This window comes from Chiloscyllium plagiosum, chromosome 18 (genome assembly GCF_004010195.1).
Source record: "Chiloscyllium plagiosum isolate BGI_BamShark_2017 chromosome 18, ASM401019v2, whole genome shotgun sequence".
Lineage (NCBI taxonomy): Eukaryota > Metazoa > Chordata > Chondrichthyes > Orectolobiformes > Hemiscylliidae > Chiloscyllium > Chiloscyllium plagiosum.
Window position 1 is genome coordinate 25,689,254 of NC_057727.1, and position 9,731 is coordinate 25,698,984.

Here is a 9,731-nt window from a genome sequence, read left to right on the forward strand (position 1 = left end):
TTCTGCAGGTATTTTGCACAGCTCTGTTTCAGTAGCCAAAAGTAGCCACAGCATTAGTTTCCACATGAACTTTACTTGATCTCTACCTCTCTTTCCATCTTTGACATATTGCATAAAACCTAAATCATTCAGCTACCTTTTGGCCTCCTGCTCATCCTCTTTAGTATGAAAGTTGGCTCCAAAGTGCCATTTATTTGTTTTATTAGGCCATGGGTGATTTATAAACGCAAATTGTTGTTGTTGTTGATGATGGAAACTCTGGCCTGAATTGATCATGTTTCAATGTCTTATCTTCTAAAACTCTAAGGTTAAATCATATGATATTTTGGCTAAGTGTCGAGTTTCACGAAATATTTCTCTTTGCGAGGACTAGCAAATTTTCTTGCACTATCCTCCCAAACTAATCTCATTAAACATCTACCCTACTCTACAGAGATGCTCTCATCTGATACTAGCCCAGGTCGACCACCCACAGTAGCCAGAAGAAGTCACCAATGCCTGGATATCCAGAATGAACTTACATCCCTGGTGATGTTGCCATCCTTAAAATGCCTTTGTGCATCCAGACAAACACCGCATGGTTCCTGGCATGTACCAGATAGGACCAAAAAGGGGAAATCAGCATGTCACATTGTGTACAGGAATCTGGAGGTCATGGTGCAGAGGAGGCAAATCCTCTTCTCGCGGGACATTCAGAGCAAGTTTGTAATACCAGGCCTTTCCAACCCAGTTCCACAGTTGCCAGCAAGGTCAGTGCAGACTCAGCTATCTAGAGGAATGCCCAGCTGTGTCAGAAAATGATCAATGTGCTTCTTGGATTTACTGGGTAAGTGCCACCATTTACTTTCTGCAACTGTGCACTCTGTCTATCTCTACTACTGCACACACCTCCCAGCAAGTCTCATGCTCTACCACTCTCACTACTGCAGGCCAAATCTTCCCTCACTTACTGCTTCCTACCTCAACCTCCACATTACTAACCCTGCATGGCCTGTGTCCTGCCACACAGAAGACCTCACTACTTTTCCTCAGACTGTGCCACCCATTTACATTTCTTTTAATCCCTCTACTCAAACCCTCTACTGGTGATGACTAGCTGTTGTGCAAGATGCACTGCAAGAACTCATTGAAGTTTCTTGGACCGCACTTGCCGATCTAACAACCTTTACTGCATCAAAGGACAAGGAGACAGGTGCTTGGTAACACCACCATCTGCAAGTTTCCCTCCAAGTCCTATACCATCCTGACTTGGAAATAGATCCCTGTTACTGCATTTTCACAGGGTCAAACCTTCCTCACAAACAGTACTGTGGATATAACTACACCGCACATACTATAGTAGTTCATGTCAACAGCTCACAGAACCATAGTAAATAGGTAGGCCATTTAGCCTTTTAAGTCAATCTGCCATTAATTATGAGTATGGCTGATCATCCAACTCAATAGCTTGCTCCTGCTTTTTCCCCATATCCTTTGATCCTTTTCGAAATTTTTTTTTTTCTGTTTTTGCCTCTGATTTACAGCATCCGCAGATCCTTCTGATTAGATTACTTACAGTGTGGAAACAGGCCCTTCGGCCCAACAAGTCCACACCGACCTGCCGAAGCACAACCCACCCAGACCCATTCCCCTACATTTACCCCTGCACCTAACACTATGGGCAATTTAGCATGGCCAATTCACCTGACCTGCACATTTTTAGACTGTGGGAGGAAACCGGAGCACCCGGAGGAAACCCACGCAGACACGGGGAGAACGTGCAAACTCCACACAGTCAGTCGCCCGAGGCGGGAATTGAACCCGGGTCTCTGGCACTGTGAGGCAGCAGTGCTAACCACTGTGAAATGTAGGAGCAATTTGCACAGGCTCACCACACCCTAGCTGAAGGTGTTTTTCCACATCTCAGTCCTAAATGACTTATTCTGTGTCCTTAGATTGTGACCCCTGTAACGGGACTCCCTGCCATCGGGAACAGCCTTCCTGCACTTACCCTATATGGTCTCTTTGAATTTTATAGGTTTCTGTAAGATCGCCCCTCATTCTTCTGAACTCCAGTAAATATTATTCTACATGATTCAACCTCAGCTCAGCCGTCAGTTCTGGCATCCCAGGAATTTGTCTGGTGAACCTTTGCTGCACTCCCTCCACAGCAAGAACATCTTTTCTCAGATAAAGAGACCAAAAATACGCATAATATCCCAAATGTGGTCTCACCAAAGCCCTGTACAATTGCAGCTAGACATCCCCACTCCTGTGCTTGTATCCTTTAGCTATAGCACCAATGTACATTTGCTTGCATTACCATCTCGGTACCATCCTTATCTTCAGTGATTGGAGTGTGAGGACACTGAGGCCTTGTTGCATATTCCCTCTCTTAATTTATAGCCAATCAGATATTAATCAGCTTTTTTTTATACTAAAGTGGAAAAGCTCACATTTATCCACATCATGCTGCATCTGCCATGCATTTGCCCACTCACTCAGCCTGTCCAAATCACACTGAGGCAACTCTGCATTCTCTTCACAGCTCACCCACCCACTCAGCACTGTGTCATCTGCAAGGTTGGAGACATTACATTTAGTTCCCTCATCTAAATCATTAATATATATTGTAAATAGCTGGGCTCCTTCACTGATCCCTGTGGTACCCTACTAGTCACTGCTTGCCATTCAGAAAAAGACCTATTTATTCCTACTTTTGCTTTCCTATCTGCCAACCGGTTTTTCTATCCATCTCAATCCACTCCATCAATCCAAAATGCTTTAATTTTACACATTAATCTAGGACTTTGTCAAAAGTTTTCTGAAGTCAAAATAAACCATATTCACTGGCTTCCCCTCATCAAATTTACTCGTTATCACATTGAAGAATTCAAGTGGATTTGTCAATCATGATTTCCCTTTCATGACTCTATACTGACTGTGTCTAATCCTGCCACTTTTTTCCAAGCGTTCAGCTACTAAATCTTTTATAATGGACTAGCATTTTCCCCACTAACGACGTCAGGCTGACTGGTCTATAATTCCCGGCTTTCCGTCTCCCCCCTATTCTAAATAAAAGGATTACATTAGCCACCTTCCATTAGCTCAGGATCACTTTCTCAAGGGCAATTATGGGTGGGCAAAATGTGGTATGTATATAATTTATGACCGCTTTATAAAGAATATGAATTGCAGTGGATAAAATGTTTGACTTACTGCCAGTTTCTCAAGCACATTTACAATGGACAATCATTCCTGGTCCCGTCAGTGATACCCACAATTCATGGACAAATGAAAATGGACCAATTTGTATAGCAATTCATTGATTTGAATGGAAGTTACCACCAGTGTTGTGTCATTAACAAATGTGGCACACAACTTGGATTTATGATGGTTTACATGAGCACTGTGAGAAAAGTTTTCACTTCATCTTAGCATCAGAGTAAGCAAGTTTTAATTCAGAACAGAAGTCTTTTCATGTGAACCAAATAACCAATTGCTACATTTTCCCAAATCACATTGTACTAAATTTAGTAGATTTGAATTGTATGTTAATCCATTGGTTCTGTTTCTCATTGAAGAACTCTTTGTCTTTCATCGTCTGAAAAATGTGCTGACATTTCTTTAATATGTAACATATTTTATTGACAACATACATGCAAGAACGTTTGGTTAGAAGTACTGACAACTTCTTAAAAAAAATGTGTAGGCATCTTTCTTGAGTAGAAAAAGCTGTGATTACTCTCCCCACAACTAAACATTTTACATGTAGAAAGATTTCAAATGTGGTCACACCAACTCCAACTCAACAGAAAGAAAATTGAAACGCAGATTTTCTGAAGATCACGCCAGCTCGTTTTTCACCACTGGGAACTTCATATTAGATTGCGAAACAAGATAAACTACAATTCTTAAATATAAAAGGCCGGGCTGATTTTAACCCTAGCCACCTAGCAGAAATTGAGAGAGCAGATAAAATCAGGCATTTTAATTACTCGGTCAGAGTTTGATTTTAACCATCATTTCCAATATTATCTAGAAGATCTCTACTGACCAATGATGCACCATATAAATAGAAGGCTACAGGAATTAATGGGAAATGACATTCTATCTCATCCTATTTTAATAAAATAAATTATCCTAAGGAGTATTCTGTATGTTACAGAAGTACTGTGAGAAAGAATGCATATAGCACTAACCTATGTAAGTACGTATTGGTCAGATGACTAAAAAGCTAGTCAAAGAAGTAGATTTTAAAGAGTGCCATGAAGGAGGAAAGTGAGATAGAAAGGGGAAGGTTGCAAAAAAGGAATACTCGAATTTAGGGCCTTGAAACCATAGCCAACAATGTGGAAGAATACACATTAGGGGTATATAAGAAGCCAGGATCGGATTAATTCAGACACTTGGAAGATTGTAAGGCTGGAGGAGATTTCAGACATGGGCAGGGGCAAGGCCATGAAGGAACTTGAAAACAAAGATGAGAATTTTAATATAAAGACCTTGCTTAATCCGGAGCTGATGTAGTTGAGCTAATAGAGAACATGGTTTGTTGTGCACTCGGTCATAGCAACAAGGCTTTTGGTGACCTCAAGTTTGTAGAGAGTAGAATGTGGGAGGCCAGCCAGAGATGTATTGGAATAATTAATTCAGCTAATTGAAAAAACTCGACAGAGGCTGGTATTCTGTAACCAAGGCACTCTTTATTTGCATGTGGAAAGACCTTGACTCTGATCCAGCTTCCTCTGAGCTAGCTCTCAGAGTGAACAGAACCTCTGTAACTCCTGTTTATATCTGTCAGCTAGGTCTCCCTGATTGGACCAGATTTACAGCCCAATTCAAGGATCTCATAGTCTATGAGGTTCACCTGGCTGACCTTATTATGAGTAGTACATCCCTCTGCATCTTAGTCTGATAACATAGGCCAGTTCTTTTCTTTTATAACTCCTCCTGGGTCATTTTAGCACTGGGTCAGATTCCTCCAACTCTGCGTCTGATATGGTGGTCTGTAACACATTGTAGCTCGCCTCTTATGCCGGAGTGTCTCGGAAGAAATTCATTCTCCTCTTCAGGGAGCAAAGCCATCAAGGAGGTGACATTCGCTGTGTTTATCTCAGAGTCCAAGATATCTTCAACACTTGACAGAAAGGGAGAACCCATGGGTTCTGGAACAGTCAGAAAGGCTGTTGAGGAGCCGGGCATGTTTTGCTCCTGCACCGTTTGTGGGTTTGCAGCTCTTATATGGTCCATGTGCTCGTTCAGGACTGCCGCACCTCCCAATAATTTTTATGTCACTGGATCTGACCTCATGTCAACCATGCCCACCCATGGAGGGCCATCCCTGTGGTTCCTATACCAAACTTCATCCCTTGAAGTAAAATATCTCTCTCACTTAGCAGCGTCTTGTTTTCCTGATGCCAGTTCACCACCCCCCACCTCGCCGCCCCCTCCCCCACCCAGATTTAACCTGTTGAGGAGTATTCTACCCATTAGAATCTCTACTGGAGTTATCCCTGTAGTTGCATGAGGGGTAGTCCTATAATCAATTAGGAACCGGGACAATGTGGTATCTAGTAAAGATGTAGGCAGTTTCTTTAAGCCTACCTTTGGACTGCTCTTTCTGCCAGACCATTGGATGATGGATGGTACGGAGCTGTCCTGCTATAACAAATACTATTTGACTTTAGGAAATACTCAAATTCCCGGCTGGTAAACAATGGCCCATTATCTGTGACCATCACTACCAGGAATTTGGATGTTGCAAAAGATGTTCACAATTTTTCTATCATTGTCCCATGTTTGACAAATAAACTGTATGCCATCCAGCCATGTTGAGTAGGCAACCACAATAACTAAGAACATCAAACCAATGAAAGGACCTGCATAGTCAACATGTAACCAAGTTCAGGGTTTAACAGGCATGACAATGCTGATCCTTTAACAAGGTTATGCTGCTCTTGTTTTTTTTTAGAGAGATCATAAAAGACACAGACTCCAAAAAGTCTGAGTTGAAGGGTTTTAGGGCTGATTTGATTATAGCTAACAGATACTGCCTCAGGCGAAAGGCTTTTAAATTAAAAAAAACTTGTATCATGAAAGGGGAATGGCTAGTTCTCCCAGTTCAGCTTTTCTCTGGTTTGATTTGGTTTTAGCTCAGTAGTGTTCTGAAGCTGCTGGACCCAAAGAAGCAGATCCAGGCTGGTTTCTCTCCTGTAACACCCTGGGTTTGATTTTACCTTTGGTGCCGAGGGGTGTTTATGGGGATTGTTGCAAGTATTGGGAACAGCACCGTTAAATTGGGATGATCTGTTGGGTTTTCAGATAGGTTATGTTATTCAGTATTCTGTTCTCCTGTTTGTGTTTCATTGGTAATCTTGTAAATAAATTCTGTTTTGGTTAAAACTAAGTGATTTGACCAGTGACATCACTTCTGAAATATTCACTTTACAGTTGCCAAAAATAACTAGCAAAGTTAGGTCTGGGCTACTTTCTTGAAATGTTTTGAGGGGGTCTGGCCTGGTACATTACACCAGCCATTCCCACAAATGTGGGGGAGATACTGGCGGTAGTTTATGTCCTTATTGGCACTCTGGGTACAGCCCACCAATGCATCTCTGTCTGCTTCTATTCCTGCTCACCAAGCATAAGTCTCACCAACATCTTCATTTTGGAAATGCCTGAATGACCCTGGTGGAGTTCAGCCAGTTATCGAATGACCCTGGTGGAGTTCAGCCAGTTATCTGGCAGCGACCTTTGCTCAGGACAATTAAATTTGCTTCCCCTGCCCCTCCTCTACCCTATGGTGATCTGTCTGTCCGGGTCCAAAAATGTTTCAATTTTGGTCATGATGGCCCTTTGGTTACTCCCAACCCCACCCAGTTGTTTCATTTTGCCTGAACTGGATCTTACGTGCCCAAAATTTGATATTGTCAGTTGAATTTCTGCACCTCTTTTAAATATTCTAAGTGGCTTGTCCCTCAAATATTTGAACAGTGTAGATAAAGATAAACTATATCCATTTATGTCACTGGATCTGACCTCATGTCAAATTTAATTGTCCTGAGCAAAGGTCGCTGCCAGATAACTGGCTGAACTCCACCAGGGTCATTCAGGCATTTCCAAAATGAAGATGTTGGTGAGACTTGGAGATTCCAAGAGGCATTATTTGAGAATTAGGGCCAGACCATTCAAAAGAGATTTAGGAATCACTTCGACACATGAAGGGTGGTAGATGTTTGGATCTCTCTTCCACACATGACAATGGATGTGAGATAATTCCACAGAGGCTGGTATCCTGTCACTAAGTCACCCTTTATTTACACATGAAAATCCTTGGCCTGGATCCAGCTTCCTCAGAGCCAGCTCACAGAGTGAACATCTCTGACACTCCTTGTTTTTTTGTTTTCTTTTTTTATATAAACCTCCACACTACCGCCTAAGTGCGGTAGTGCTTATTTTATCCCCAGCACCCATGGTGTGTGTGTGCAGGTGTGAGACACAGTGAGAGATACAAAGTGCACAAATCTTTATTCAAATTCCACCACCAGGAAGATAGGAAAACACCCGGGTGGCCAGTGACAAACACTGCCCTTCACATCAAAGGGCAGTGCTGTGTGATCAAAACAGTGAAGGGGAGGGTAGGGACTAAATCAAAATAGAGTTGGAGGGAGAAATAATGCACTCCACTCCCTGCGGCGCCCACCTCTCCCTGAACAACTACAGGGTGTTGGTCGACACCGCGTGCTCCTTCTCCAAGGACACCCGGGCTCTAACGTAAACACTCCTGTTTATATCTACCAGCCAGGGCTCTCTGATTGGACCAGGTTAACAGTCCTCAATTAGGAAACTTATATTCTATGAGGTCCACCTGGTTGACCTAGTTACAAAAACAAAGCAATGAATAATGGATTAAAAAGCAAATGAGCTGAGGCAGAGGTGGAGTCAGTTGATATTGTGAAGGACATAGGTGTTCTGACTGATGGTTTGAGCACAGAGTTCTGGGAAAAATGGACATAGACTTGGAAGGTGGCAACTTGTTCAAGGACTTTGGATAGGAAAGGCAGGTCAAAGATGGAGTAGTAGTTTTCAAGAGTGATGGGGTCAAGGGTAATTCTTGAGGAGAAGGGTGATGATGGTAGATTTAAAGGCTGAGAGAGTCAAAACCTAAAGAGAGAACTTTTGATAATATCAACCAACCTGGAGATCCTATTAGGCAGTAATCATATTAGTAAGAATTGGGTTGAGATGGAAAAAGGTGAATTTCTTGGACAAGATAAACTCAGAGAGGGCATGAGGAGGAGATAGAAACTAGACAAAGATGGGAATTCAAGGTTAGGCCAAGAGGAAACTTTAGACGATGTTTGGCTCAGTGGGTAGCTGGAAGAGGCTGAACAGAGGGATTTGTTGTTAGTCACAACAGGTTTCAAGTTTCTCAAAAGTCAGCTCCAGGCTGACCCTTGTGTAATGTGCAGTGTTTCATGATGACAGTGAGAAGCAAAATTGGTTTATCTGGCCTAGCCAGATCTGGAGACAGATTAAGTTATTTGCGTTTTTCTTTCAAGATTATGTTTTGTATCTCTAACGCAGTGGAGATGAGGAAGCGACCAGTGTGGGACATAATAATGGTTTTGTTGGGAATGATGACAAAAGCAAAGGTGAGGACACTGTTGAGCAAATCAGCAATTGAGAGAAATTGTGGAAAATGAAGGGCCAAAGGCTAGCCAACTGGAGTAAATTGGCTATAACTTTGCAGTCTTCCACAGGCTCAGGGGTGGTGCCAAAGGACTGGAGAAATACGAATGTCATGGCCTTGTTCAAAAAAGGTGTGCAAAGATAAGCCCAGCAATAGCAGGCTAGACAGTTTAATGGTGGTGGGGTGAGTGGGGGGGGAGGGTGCTTCAAGACATGATTATTTGGGGAAATTTTAGTAGGCGTTTGCTCAAATGCAGGTTAAATAAGGAAAGCTAGCACGGATTTAGACTCCAAACGGACCAAGGGCTATGGTGAGAGAGCAGGAGTACAGTTGAAACCGACGACCAAAAATTATGGTATTGAATGGGAAGGCAGGATTGATGCATTGAATAGCTTACTCCTGTTCCTATTTTCTATGTTTTCTGTTTGTAAAGCGCAAAGAGCAACAACCTGCTGGAGTTCTTGATGAAGTAATACAGATAATTAGGTAAAAACAATGACTGCAGGTGCTGGAAACCAGATTCTGGATCAGTGGTGCTGGAAGAGCACAGCAATTCAGGCAGCATCCGACGAGCAGCAAAATCGACGTTTCGGGCAAAAGCCCTTCATCAGGAATAAAGGCAGAGAGCCTGAAGCGTGGAGAGATAAGCTAGAGGAGGGTGGGGGTGGGGAGAAAGTAGCACAACACCATTAAGCCAGCGGATAAAGGGGGCGCAGTGGTAGTCTGGCGCACTGACTTCTACACAGCTGAAGCCAAACGCCAACTCGAGGACACCTCTTCCTACTGCCCCCTCAACCATGACCCCACCCCCCATCACCAAACCATCATCTCCCAGACCATACAGAACCTCATCACCTCAGGAGATCTCCCACCCACAGCTTCCAAACTCAAAGTCCGGGAACCCTGCACTGCCCGGTTCTACCTCCTTCCCAAGATCCACAAGCCTGACCACCCTGGCCGACCCATTGTCTCAGCATGCTCCTGCCCCACTGAACATATCTCTACCTACCTCGACACTGTCCATCCCCCCTAGTCCAGGAACTCCCCACATACATTC

At 43.1% G+C, this 9,731-nt stretch overlaps 1 protein-coding gene across 1 annotated transcript in view; it reads left to right on the forward strand.

Moving 5' to 3' along the window:
* Positions 1–760: 760 nt before the first annotated feature.
* Positions 761–9,731, forward strand: part of fbln2 (fibulin 2) — a 209,770-nt gene continuing 200,799 nt past the window's right edge. Inside the window, exon 1 of the mRNA XM_043707995.1 lies at positions 761–826. The gene's annotated coding sequence lies outside the window, so the exon portion shown is untranslated. The remainder of the gene's footprint in view (positions 827–9,731) is intronic.